Genomic DNA, 13,303 nt, shown 5'->3' with positions numbered 1-13,303 from the left:
GATTCTAAGTCCATTCCCTTCTTAGATTTTCCTTAGATTTGTCTTCATTTCTCTCACCCAAGAAGCCCAACACCACAGTCACTTGTTTCCCAGAATGGCTTCAGTAGGATCCTAAGATCTCAGTGGAGGCCTACTGGGCAATCAAGACAAAGGGTGGGACAGATACAGAAAACTAACTAGTGGTTACCATTGGGGAGGGCAGAGGGAGGGGCGATACTGGGCCTGGGGAGTGGGAGGTACAAACTGCTGGGGGTAAGGTAGGCTACAAGGATGTAATGTACAACACAGAGAATATAGCCAATATTTCATAATAACTGTAAGTGGAGTGTAACCTTTAAAAATTGTATAAAAAATAAGTAAAAAAAAAAAAAAAGGTAAAGGGTGAGAGGTCAGCCTTCATTCTAGAGTACCTCAGTTTGTTTTTTTGAGGTAATGGCTTCACTTAGGATTTCAATTTTTTTAAAGGTTGAAGAGATTGCATTAGTTATTAAAGTTTTTCCAAGTTAGAAGGGGTTTTTGAGGCTGTCCAGCCTTCTGCTTGTTGTATCCTGAATTACAGCCTTCATAGTTTTGCTTGAATACTCCCAAATAAGCAAAGTGCTCTCTCCTACTTTTCTCTCTTTTGCTTTTAGAAAGGAACAGCATGTGAGTAAATCATCTTCATCTTCTTGATCAGACATTAGAATTGGCTAACACAGCGTTTTATTGGAACATTTATTAGTTACTAAAATAAAAAACCAGGAAACTTTATAATTAAAAAATTAACTTATGGTTTCTCTTGAAAAATCAGAAGTCCTAGCCACAAAGGGCCTGCATCCCCTGTGGTGTCTGTCTGGTTGTCCTCTTCATGCTTGGTAACCCTCCCCAGTGGTATGGTCAGTACTGTTTATCATCAAATTTGTGTGCTGCCCTTTTTTTCTGCCTTTTTTTTTTTCATGTTATAAACTTAAAAGGAAAGGGACTTTTTAAAAACCTACATATGCAGAAAAAGGAATGGTAGATTGAGAAGTTATGTACATTTTAGGGTTCAAAACACTACTGACTAGTACAGATCCTAGGGGCCTGTTCAAAGCTGTTGCCTAGACATCATAGTCATTCATTTATTCGACTTATAGTATCTGAGTGCTGCTGTGTGCCAAGTTACTGAGCTACTCATCAAGACCTTAGTGGTTCCGAGACAGTCGTCCTCCCCACCATTATGGAGGTTACAGTCTAGTGGGGTTTTCCACGTTGTTCCCAAAACTTAGCTTACAAGCACTGACAGGTGTAAATGCCATTCTAAATCACATGGAGGCAGTAGAGGAGGTGGCCAATTATCTCCTTTTGGTGAGAAAAAAAAAAAGACACTGAAAGCCCCATTGTCTGTTTTTCTTGAATGTGAATAGAAAAGAGCAGGGGCATTTGCCTTCCTGGTACTCCTAGGATTCCTCCTAAGATAATCCGTCATGTATCTTCGCTTGCTCTATATTTATTAGGGACACTGGGCAGGGGAGCTGGGAAAGGATACAAAATGTGTCAGAAATGGTTGTTTTCCTCAAGTTGTTTCCAGTCTGGCCAGGGAGATGAGATATGCACCCCAACAGCTGCAGTGAACACAGCATTTTAACAGTTTATTAGATCTTGGGTCTAGTCCATAGAGCTCTTTTAGACTTTTGCTAGGAATAGTATCATACCCCCCCAATAAATCTATTATTTTCTACTAGTTTTTAATTTCAAATATATACTGGTTCAGTTCTATTTTGGCACATAATGGGCTAAAAGAGTCTTGAAAACAGGTTTGTGAAATAAACCCAATTTATAGTATTGTCTCACTGGGGGAATTCCTTCTATGGGTTTAAATACCCTACTAATAAACACATTTTTGGAATGTTGTAATTAATTTAAGTTGAATACTTCCCAGTTTTGGACTTTCATATTCCTAGGTTCATAGCAACTGACCTTAGTTATCTCATCCAACCTTCTATTGGGTAAATAAATTCTTTCATTTAATATAATCTAAGATTGCACTAGCAGATAATTTTCATCTCCTATGCCAATTCTGAACAGTTGGTGGTAGCTGCCTAAAATGCTGAATTGAGAAGGATTTTGAGGTTTTATTTGGGCTCAAAGGCAAAGGTTTCCATAACTGTTTAGCAGAGTTTGTTAAGGCATGGAATTAAGAATGTTTTAATATATGTATTAAAGGTATATGAAGGAGATTTTCTGGCTAATTGAAGTGAGTTTTTACCATCACCCTTTAGAAATAGAAGTCATAGTACCATTTCTCTTTCTAATGGCCAATCTTTCATTCAGCCAATTTCTTCAGGAACTTCACCAAAGGATTTAAGCACAGAAAGAGAACATATAGTGCGGAGAGATGGAAATAGTGTTTCTGTTAACCTGCTATGTTTACTCTTTGAGTTTGATCGCTTTTCCTTTTACCAAAATTGAAGCTGGATTGAGATGATCAGTGGCGGTGTGTGCAGCTACTAGGCTGTAGGTTCTGTGAGGACAGGGACTGTATCTGTCTTGTTCACTCTATCAAGCACATTGCCCTGCATATGATAGGTACCTCAGAGTTTATACAGTGAATGAATGAATATAACTTTTGACACCTTTGAAGAAATTTTTGATGAGCCCTCAGTCTTCTTGAGAGTTACATGGTGTTGGTTCTTTGGATACCTAAGCAGATGTTTTTGATTACAAACACGATCAGCAGAAGGATGATGGATACATTTCACCCCTTATGATGAGGACCAAGAACTGACCACATCATTGACCCTTTCCCTTGGGGGATAAGAGTTTGTGGCCAGTGTGGCATGTTGATTTTTTGCAGTGTAATTTTGAAGCTTGGGCTTGTATTCCATTCCTCTTTTGTCAAGCTTTGGAGCTAGGTCATGGGTGTCTTCTCACAGTGCAAACCATTTTCACTCATTGAAAACAAAGGCTGGCCCCATGCCCTTTGGTTATTGCTTAATAAGCAAGAAGCGTGGATTGAATTGCAGGCTCCCTAGGTCTGGGACCAGAATGTTGTGGTGGCTTTGCCCCTGTGGAGAGAGCTGAGTTTAAAGCATTTTGTAGCCACCTTTCTGGTTGACTTAACAGGGGAGAAGGTAACCCTGTAAGAGAAGCTGTTCCCAGCCTACGGAAGTGTGGAGAAGAAATTCTGAGAACTTGCTTACAAAGCTTCTTAACAGGTTTTGATCTTTCCCCCTCTTTTAAAAATAAACAACAAACAAAACGTGCCGATCAGATGGCAGAATCCAGAGTCTTTCGTGTCACAGTGTGTCCATTTACTACAGCTTTAGTAGGCCAATAATGCCTTTAGCTTAAAGTAGTTAACAAGCATACCTTGCAGTGTTACTTTTATATTCTGCTCTCTATAGCACTTAGCAAAATCCCATTATGCAATTGGGTATTATTAAATGTTAAAAAGTTAATTTGTTCTGCATTCCATTAAAATTACACTTTTTTTCATGTGCATCGGTCCTTACATCTTGTTTAAAACCTATAATTTAAGCTCACACCATAGTGAAGTCTTAAGTAACCTTTTGCCCTTGCCACCTTAATTATTCTTCATCACCCACGTTATTTCAGTTAATGGGTTAACTGTTTGTTAGTTAATGAAAATATTTATCATTTGAAAAGCAAAATGTGGACTTGGAGTTTTAATTAAAATGCATGTCCATAATGAAATAAAGTGTACCTTTTATTGAGGAAAATAGATTTTAAAAGTGTTGCTTGCTTGCTTTTTGAAATAACCATGCTTTGGTTAAGGCCAAACAATTGATTAAACAATTAATGGAAACAGGGAGCTTATTTCCATTTGAAATATTAAAACATTTACTTTTTAAGTATAATTTACCATTTAAATTCATTGTCATTTTATATAAATATGCTTAGAGATTACAGTACAGTAAATAAATATGAAACCAGATCTTAATGGTGGTATGGTAAAAATAAACTTTTCGTTATTTGATTCAAATATGTTAGATAATTTTTTAAACATTTAGCAATAAATAATAAATAATTTTAGGGATTGAAATTTCCTGAGACCATGCTAAATATTTTAATAATTCTTGATGTTTTATTTGGTTAACTTTATTTGATAACCAGTATAAACCATTAAATGTGACAAGGTTCAGAGAGAACATTACTGACAATTGCAAACTATACTCAGCAGTAGAGAGTGTCTGACATATGAAACTTTTAGGATTACCTTGGATTTTTTTAGCTCAGAGAATTTACATTCTTTTTGCACATCAGAAAAAAAGGAATGAGGCATAGCAGAGAAAGGTATGAGTAGGTCTGGAGAATAGTGGATTTTTGGAGTATAAGGGAGTCTTAGAAATTACGTCCAGTTACCTCATTTCACAAAAGAATAAAGAGATACCCCATAGATTTCAATGACTTGCTCCAAGTCCTCTAACTAATATGAGTGTCAGAGATGGGAAAATGAGGTCTCTGAGGCAGTTTGGTGGACTTAAAAGAGATTTTGGGGTCAGAGAGGATCTGAGTTTCAATCCTGACTCAACCATTAATCACCTGTGTGACCACAGGCAGATTATTGAAGCTCCTTGAGCCTCAGTTTCCTCCTCTTTAAAATGGGGATAATTTTCCATTTCAGGGGCATTGAGTCAATTTCGTGAGGTAATGGTTCAGGGCCTGGCTCTTCCAAGCGTGTTGTCAGTGTGTACTCCTTTCCCTTTGCCAGGCTCGTGGCGTTTTCTCTACATTACACAGTTGTTTGATAACAGGTCATTTATGCAAAATGAGACCCTGGCTGTTTTGGCCTTGAGGTCTGAGTTTGCTGCTGGCCCAGCACCAAACACTTGGGGGCACTAGTATGCACTCGGCTTTCATACTGTTAGAAGGTTAGAGCAGGGATCCACGCTGAGGCCATTCCACACTTTTGTTCTGTGGCTTATGTACTCCTGAATTTCCCCACTCTAACTTGATAGCGCAGCAGAGAAATCCATAGCGAGGGAGATGACACTGTGGAGGCCACTGCTTTTTTTTCTTTTTTTTGAGCAAAAGAAATGTTCCATAGAAATTTTCCCTGTGAACCCTCTTCAAGAGATTTATACGGATTATGAAGTCAAAGATGGGGTCATTCCAGACTTTTCTTTCCAGGCAAAGAGGCCAAAACATAATTTTAGCAGGTATTAGTAAAATTGAGAAGTATTTTGTGTATGCTGGGGTTCCTGCCAACATCTGCATTTGCAACTCCCAAGACAGGGCTAAGGTGAAAGTTTTTCCCTCTCTGCCCTTTGGAAGATTGTTGAAAGAAGCCGGCCACAATTCTTTTCCATTGCATCTGTGTTACTGAGGTTTCTCTAGACACTGTTTTGTGGAATCTTGGGCCAACACAAATTGATTTACTTTTACCAGAAGAGCTTCATGCTGAATGTTGACTGCAGGTGTGTTTTAGGGGAAGGAGTGAAAAGTGAAAACTGAGGAACTGGTAGTTAGACAAAGCAGGTGTAAGTCATTTGACTCTTTCCCAATGAACTGCAAAACTGCTTCAGTTTCGTAAGGGTTTTTTTTGTTGTTGTTTGTTTAATGTAACAGATGATTCTATAAAATGTGAGTCCAGTTAGGTTCATCCATGGAATTTGTAAGATTAAAGATAGATCTTTGAATTTGTTTAAAAGAGATGAGAAAAGATCTGTCTGAGGAGGGTACAAAATAGACGTTTAAAAATATTTCCTCTAACATAACATAATTATTGCATGTATAGTCATTTATTAATATGTGAGCATGGTGAATCCTTGGAGTGTATGTAAACTATATCCCTTTTATTAGATAAAGAATATTCTCATTTATCCGTAGAAATGTGTGAACCTCCATGAAAACATTTTAACCAGATGTAGCAAAGACCTAAGCATTCTTTATTGATCATTTTGTGCAGAACCTCAGAGAATGTTCCAGCAGAGTGCAGCAAAAGCCAGTTATTGCAAAAGCTAGTTATTGTTTCCTAAGTCAGTCTGGAATGTGGAGAGATAGAGGAATTTCAGATTCAAAAAATGATGAAAACAAACAATAGAGATCCTGGAACAGTTCTCCTTCCCCCCATCCTTATTAGTAGGCCTCAAACAAGTAAAGCTTTCTCTAATGTACTCAGCAGTGCTGATGTTTCTTGAAGGGACATGGTGGTAGCCCGGGATACATTAAAAGTTAATGTGGTCTATTTTTACTTTCTTTTCTTTTAAATCTAACTTTTAAAAAATCTACAAGTACTACATATCAGAATTCTTTGTCAGAAAATATAGATAAGTAAAGAGAAGGAAATAAAAATAAAAATTAGCCTAATCTCACTGCCCATATATAGAAATCATATTTTAAATTTAGTATATATCCTTTCAGATTCATGTATGTGTTGTAGTGTATAAATATAAATAAAAAATAGAAATATTTTTAAATGGGGTCATAAGGTACATATTGTTTGGAAAGTTCTTTTTTTTCATGTAAAAATAAATCATTAGTACGTTCCATGTCATTACATGTAGGTATAGTTACTATAGTTTTAAAAAAAAGTTACTCTAGCAGCTAGTTTCAGTAATGTTTGTATGGTGTGTTTCTGCATTTTGAAAAAATGTGGCATACTGCTTCACAGGAACATGTAAGTAATTCATTTCACTTTGTGAATAAATATTATTCTGATGCAGACCACTGTATATTTGATGTGTACCACAAGGAATAAATATTTACTATTGCAGACTAGCTGATTTTTCTTTCTGGTGGTGATTTACTTTAAGAAACTTCTCTTTCTAACTTCTAGCCCATTTTTAGAGAGCATGATTTTTTTTTTTACTAGAATGTGATTACATAGTGATAATACCTTAAATTTTGATAATTTTTAAAGTATTGGTTAAGTAGGAAAAAAGATGCCCAAGTTTTCTTGCTTTCCATCTACCAAAATTCTATTACTTTCGTTTGTCCTAACTTAACAAGAATAATAATAATACCTTAAGTTCACAATATGGTAATTGAAAAAAGAAACATAAAAGGTTATACTTTGCTTTCCACAAAGAGAAAAGAGCTATCGAGTTTAAAATGTAATTAATAAATGCTAACTATTTGGTTTGCATATGAGCACACCCATTTGAATTATATCTGGTATATAAATATTCCTGAAGGAATTCTGACTGGGGGGGTTTGGGGAGGAAACCAGGTTAAGGACCCTCCCATCAGAAATGAGTGCCACTTCCCTAGCAGGCTAGGCCAGTGGTCATGATGAGGGCCTGGGATCTGCACACTTGTTGATTCAGAAGCAAGGATCTCTCAGCACAGTAGGAAACTATATCCAGGTTAGAGAGATTATGAAAACCACCTGTTGAGAGGCTGAGGCTTTCAGGCCTGGCTGTGGGATAAGACTGGGTGCAAAGCATAGGTGTGGACTTGATTCCATAGCAGAGAACACCTGCCTCTGTTACTCGGGACAGGAGGAGCCCTGGGCCTGTAGGAACCCAGTGCGGGAGGCATGCAGAATTAGGGCCCATGGGTGGACACGCCCTGCCTCTGGTAGTTAGCAGGAGCTAAGATTAAGGGGGTCTTTTATATGGTGTGTAAAGAATATATAATCATAGAAGATAAACAAAAAAGCATAAAAATATTTTGCATTGTTTTAGCAACAGAGTTCAAATTTGGTAAACTTCAAAAATTGTAGTTGTCCCAGAAAATAAGTTAAAGGGCTGGAGACAGTCACTTTACAAGAATGAGTCTATCAGGACATTTAGAAACCAATTTTAGTTTCTATTCTTACAATGGTGAAACTTAAAGTCTTCTTTCAAGATGTAAGCCTTCCAAATGATGAGACTGACAAGGGCTTATTTCCAGAATATATAAACAGTTCATACAACTTAATAACAAAAAAAGAAACAACCCAATTCAAAAATGGGTGGAAGACCTAAACAAACAATTCTCCAATGAAGATAGGCCAGTAAGCACATGAAAAAATGTTCAGTATTGCTAATTATCAGAGGAATGCAAGTCAAAATTACAATGAGGTACCTCATACCAGTCAGAATGGCTATCATTCAAAAGTCCATAAATGATAAATGCTGGAGGGGGTGTGAAGAAGAGGGAACCCTCCTACACTGCTGGTGGGAATGTAGATTGGTACAGCCATTATGGAAAAACAGTATGGAGTTTCAAAAAACTAAAAACTAAAAATTGACTTACCATATAATCCAAAAGTCCCATTCTTTGGCATGTGTCTGGAGGGAACTCTAATTTGAAAAGATATATTTACTTTCATAGGAGCACTATTTACAATACATGGAAACAACCTAAATGTCCATTGACAGATGACTGGATAAAGAAGCTGTGGTATATTTATACAATGGAATACTACTCAGTCATAAAAAAGAATAAAATAATGCCTTTTGCAGCAACATAGGTGGACCTGGAGATTGTCATTCTAAGCGAAGTAAGCCAGAAAGAGAAAGAAAAATTCCATATGATTTATCACTCATATGTGAAATCTAAAAAAAGGATAAAAGGAGACACTAATGAACTTATCTATAGAGCAGAAACAGACTCACAGACATAGTAAACAAGCTTATGGTTACTGGGGGGAAAGGGGATGGGAAGGGACAAATTGGGAATTCAAGATTTGCAAATATTAATATATAAAATATATAAACACAGATTTCTTCTGTATAGTACAGGGAACTATATTCAATATCTTGTAGTAACTTACAAAGAAAAAGAATACGAAAACAAATATATGTGTGTATATGTATGACTGAAAGATTATGCTGTACACCAGAAATTGACACTTTGTAAATTGACTATACTTAAAAAAAAAAAAAGAATGAAGGTACTAAACGGAAAAAAAAAACCCCACCTTCCTGAAAAATCTTGTAATGGGGGTAAGCAACCACCAGGTGGCAGCCACAACATGGTTAAAATTATGTGTCTGAACAGTAAAGTATTTTTCTCTGGTGAGAAAGTTAAAAGAACTGCTTTTCTTCCTTTTTGAACTAAAGCAAATAAGATAAAAGAAGGTTCAGTGAAATTTACAAAACTTACAATTAGTGCATTTGATTTTTTAGGTACTAAGTGGAAATTTTTGCTTCAGCCTCCAACAGCACAGTCTTTGTGACTTGATTTTACCTGGTGATGTTCTTTTGTAGCTAGAAAAATACACACATACACCATATATATGTATTATTTTTATTTAAAAATTCTACCTTTTTGATTCTGTGCTTGAAGAACAAGTGGTTCTAGCAAGGTGATTTATGGAGAAACAAAAGAAAACTCTTTGGCTTATCATTTAGAAAGAATGGAGAGAGGACTGCTTTCTATTCGTATAAAAAAGAGAACCACCCCCTTTTCAAAGTGCAGTTTTCTTTTGCCAGCTAGATGCTGCTTGAAATAATCAACCTCTATCCTTTAGTAGTTATAAAATTTGCCTTGGGTTGAATCAAAAGGGGAGCATTTAAAAATACAGATTCCTGAACTCCACCCTAGAGTCACTGAATTGTGGGAGAAGAGATTTTTCTTTTTTTTTTTTTAAGGTTCCCTGGTGATTCTGATGCAAAGTCCAGGAAAATGCCTGGCAACTTTCTCTCTTGTAACTTGTGGGAACTACACTAGTAAGAGTATTCCTTAGAACTGACTTTTCAAAAAGTTTGAAGTGTTGGAAACAAATACTTAAAAATATCTATAAATAGTACACGTAATAAGGTTTTAAACAGAGGTCTTAATACAATTTTGTAAAAAATTTTAGTGTGTAAACCACATTTTAATGAAGTTTCTTATTGGGAATTTCTTCTTCACACTGATGGCTATCTAAGTATAAGATTTGTCTTTTAAATTCTGGACATGGAAATACACTTTCTTGCTTAGCAGCTATTCGAGAAAGATCATGAATGCCAGAGTAATTGGAGTTCCTTTTTATGACTTGGAGATTTGATCACTTTGAGAGTAACAGATGTACAAATGGATATTCACCATCATGTTATGGTAAAAATTGTTTATGATTTATTGGGTGTAAATTTATTTGGTATAAAATTAATATATTATGTGTTATTAATCTCTCCTCTAAACTATGTGTCTAGTTTCCGAAAAAGAAACAGCAATGAGGATGAAAAGCACTTATGTGAGGCCACTCTAACATATTGTAAACACACATCAGAGCTCTAGATTGTTTTGGTTTCTATGTTATTTTGTTGTCCACCATTTTGCTATAATTGACAAAGTTCTCCCTTCCCTACCCCATGTCTAAACTTAGAGACTGGTTATAGATCCAATTGTTAAGTCATTCTTCCTAGACTTCACTTTATTTAGTGGTTTGTCATTAATTAATTCAAAGCATCATGATAATACAAACAGGCACACTTTTGAGAGACAGTTTGATCAGGTGATAGATGTCTTGGAGAAATGGATGCCAGATCTCCCCTCCTCAAAAGGTTCAGGAAAAAAAGAAGGTACTGCCATGAGAGGAACTAGAAGAAGCAGGGAATTAAGAAACCTCTTTTGGGATCTTCTTAAGCTAACTTGACTTTGGCTTTGAAAAACCAAGCAGTCCTCACTGTATTTTATTTTGGTGCTGAGCTTCATATAACTAAACCAATGTCTTGCCACTTGCTCATAGGATCCAGCTTGACCTTTCAGTGGCAACCCTAAGAGAGAAAAAACTGAAGAAAGCACAAACACAAACACTTTGATTTAGTTCTTCTAAACAAATGGGATTTTATTTTTTAACTTTAAAATAAAAAGGAAGACTGGATTTGAGTAACATTTATCAAATTTAGACTAAAATAAACCTAAAGGTTTATAAGGTCCAGTTTGTGGAGTAAAATATTGACATGAGGAGAATGGAAACATTGCATGTAGGAAAATGTACGGTAGTAGAATTAGAAGGGAAAAATCACTAGTCATGACCCAATGTTACTACAGCTACACCAGCTTATTTATAATAGGAATTCAGTGTGTTATAACAAAGAGGGTTCTGTAAATGCACCATGATAAAAATGGCTAATACTTATAATAGCTGCTATTTTTTGAGCACTTACTGTATCCAGCTAGTGTTAAGTACTTTACCTACATTATTTGAATTATTTTTAAGGGTTATTTTGCACATAGGGACTCTGCAATTTTTTGTTTTCAATAGTTCAATACTTTAAAAAATCATTTCTTTATGTAAACATTTCCCTATAAATTTGGGATTTTTGGAAATAAAAGGGAAAATATTAGCTAAACTTGTATAAGAGAGAATGATGATATTGGGCACATGGTGCAAACTCTCCCCAGATTTCCCAAACTGTGGTCCAAGGAATATTCCTTTGGGAGGTATTAATAGGTGTCTTGTGAAAAATGGTTTTTAAAACACTACATTCTATATTCTCCTGTTGGGGGTTCACTAAGCCACATTGGGTTATTAAAGGCTCTGAGAAGTTCTGTTCTAAAAAACTTAAAAAAAAAACAACCCTGTGTTTAATATTTCCCTAATTTACCTAAGTATAGAACATTGTGTGTGAGAGAAGGGGGCACACATTCCATGAGTGCCTGGTTGGTACTGGGAAATAATTCTGCATGGTGTATCGTGTTTCTGCACATCTTGCAAGCTGAGGCACTGGCTGTCTTTGCTCTGGACTATCTTTTTAAGAATACTTTGACAGGGAATAGCCTTGGATGATAGAGATAGTATCTCCCTCCAGAGTGAAGCCTAGGTTATTTTTTGTGTAGTGTAGTAAAGATAGTTGCTCCTTTCAGGTATACTTACTGACCATTATAAAATATTGGGGTTCCCTAAGCTCTAGGTTCTTCTGTACCCCAGCCAAATGCCTGTGTAGATATCACCTTGACCCTTTTTGCACCACTCCTGAGAACTGGAACTCTCGGAACTAGCGCAAATGCTGAATTCTACATATTACTGTTGATATAAGTAGTAAGATCCTTTGATCTTTGAATCTTCTGCAAGCGTCCATGAAACTATGGCAGATTAATCTGTTAGCTTGCAAGTAGGGTAAAGTCTTAGACTCTTCACAATTCTTGACAGTTAGGAAATGCTGAAATATATCCTTGGAGGTAAAGAGGTCTACTTCTGGCTGAGTGAACTTGGGTGGGATGCTGTGGAATAGCTGGGGGAAAGCTATGAAGAATGAAAGGAAAAAAAAAAGATTCAACAACATATGTCTCCAAAATCTCAGCATCTTCCAAACATTCTGGAATAGTGAATCTCCTTGCAATTTTGCTCCTTTGAGACAAATAATCTCAGTTCCTCTTTCTTTCCTTTTAGATTTTATTTTCTAGACATCAGTTATATTTTGCTACTTTCTTTCTTTCTCTCCCTTTCTTTCTTTCTCTCCCTTTCTTTCTTTCTTTCTTTCTTTCTTTCTTTCTTTCTTTCTTTCTTTCTTTCCTTCTTTCTCTCTCTCTTTTTCTTTCTCTCTCTTTCTCTCTGTCTTTCTTTTCTTTCTTTCTCTTTCTCTCTTTCTTTCTTTCTCTCTCTCTTCCTTCCTTCCTTTCTCCAGGTGTAAAATTCCTATATAATGAAACACAAAGTGCTGGTGGATTATTAGTACTATGATTCTTGTAGATTTAGGGAAATGAAATAAATTTACACATTTATTGACTGCGTGTTGTATACCTGGCACTCTGCTAGGCGCATTACATGGTTTTTTTTTTTTTAATGTAATCTTCCATGTTATTCGGGAGTTTGGTATCATTATATTCAAGAAGAAACTTGTAGCTCTGTGAAGTGGTTGTTGTAATATTCACAGGTAGCATTTATAGAATATTTTCTAAACCAGCTACTATGCTAATAGTATATTATACTATATAATAGTAATAGTATAGGATATTTTCTTATTTCATCCTCATAATGACCCTGAAATAGTTACTATTATTATCTTATTTTATGCATAGGGAAACAAAAGACCAGAGAGGAAGTGATTGCAGGTTATGTAATTAGCAGAGGTATGGTCTGAATGCAGGTATGTATCTGTGACTTCAAAATCAGGTCATGCCTTAAGCCCTTGATTTAAGGTTTTATGAAGATAACAGTACTATATGGCTTGAGCTTAGGGTAACTATGTAGTTATAGTCTAAACTAGACATTTTGGAGAGGAAGGAGGGGCAGTATTAACTGCACCAGGACAATAGGAATAAGCCCAGACCATTAGGGAATAGCAGGTGAACAGGTCACTCAATCATGTGCAAATAAAACACGCAAGTAAGTACTAGTATAGGCTGCAGTCATACTTGCACTACTGATTTTTGACAGTTGTAGTTCTAGGGTATTATCTCCCATTGAGTCAATATGTTGAATTCTAATAGTTTAAAATATTTTAATATGCTTTTAAAAGTGTTT

The 13,303-nt window shown here is 35.9% G+C and overlaps 1 protein-coding gene across 19 annotated transcripts in view; it reads left to right on the top strand.

Annotated features, from left to right (window-relative positions):
• The window catches only part of BBS9 (Bardet-Biedl syndrome 9), a 622,708-nt gene that overhangs the window by 236,428 nt on the left and 372,977 nt on the right, over positions 1-13,303 (top strand). The window lies entirely within an intron of this gene.

Source organism: Camelus ferus, chromosome 7 (genome assembly GCF_009834535.1).
Source record: "Camelus ferus isolate YT-003-E chromosome 7, BCGSAC_Cfer_1.0, whole genome shotgun sequence".
Lineage (NCBI taxonomy): Eukaryota > Metazoa > Chordata > Mammalia > Artiodactyla > Camelidae > Camelus > Camelus ferus.
This window is presented reverse-complemented; position numbering and strand designations above follow the sequence as displayed.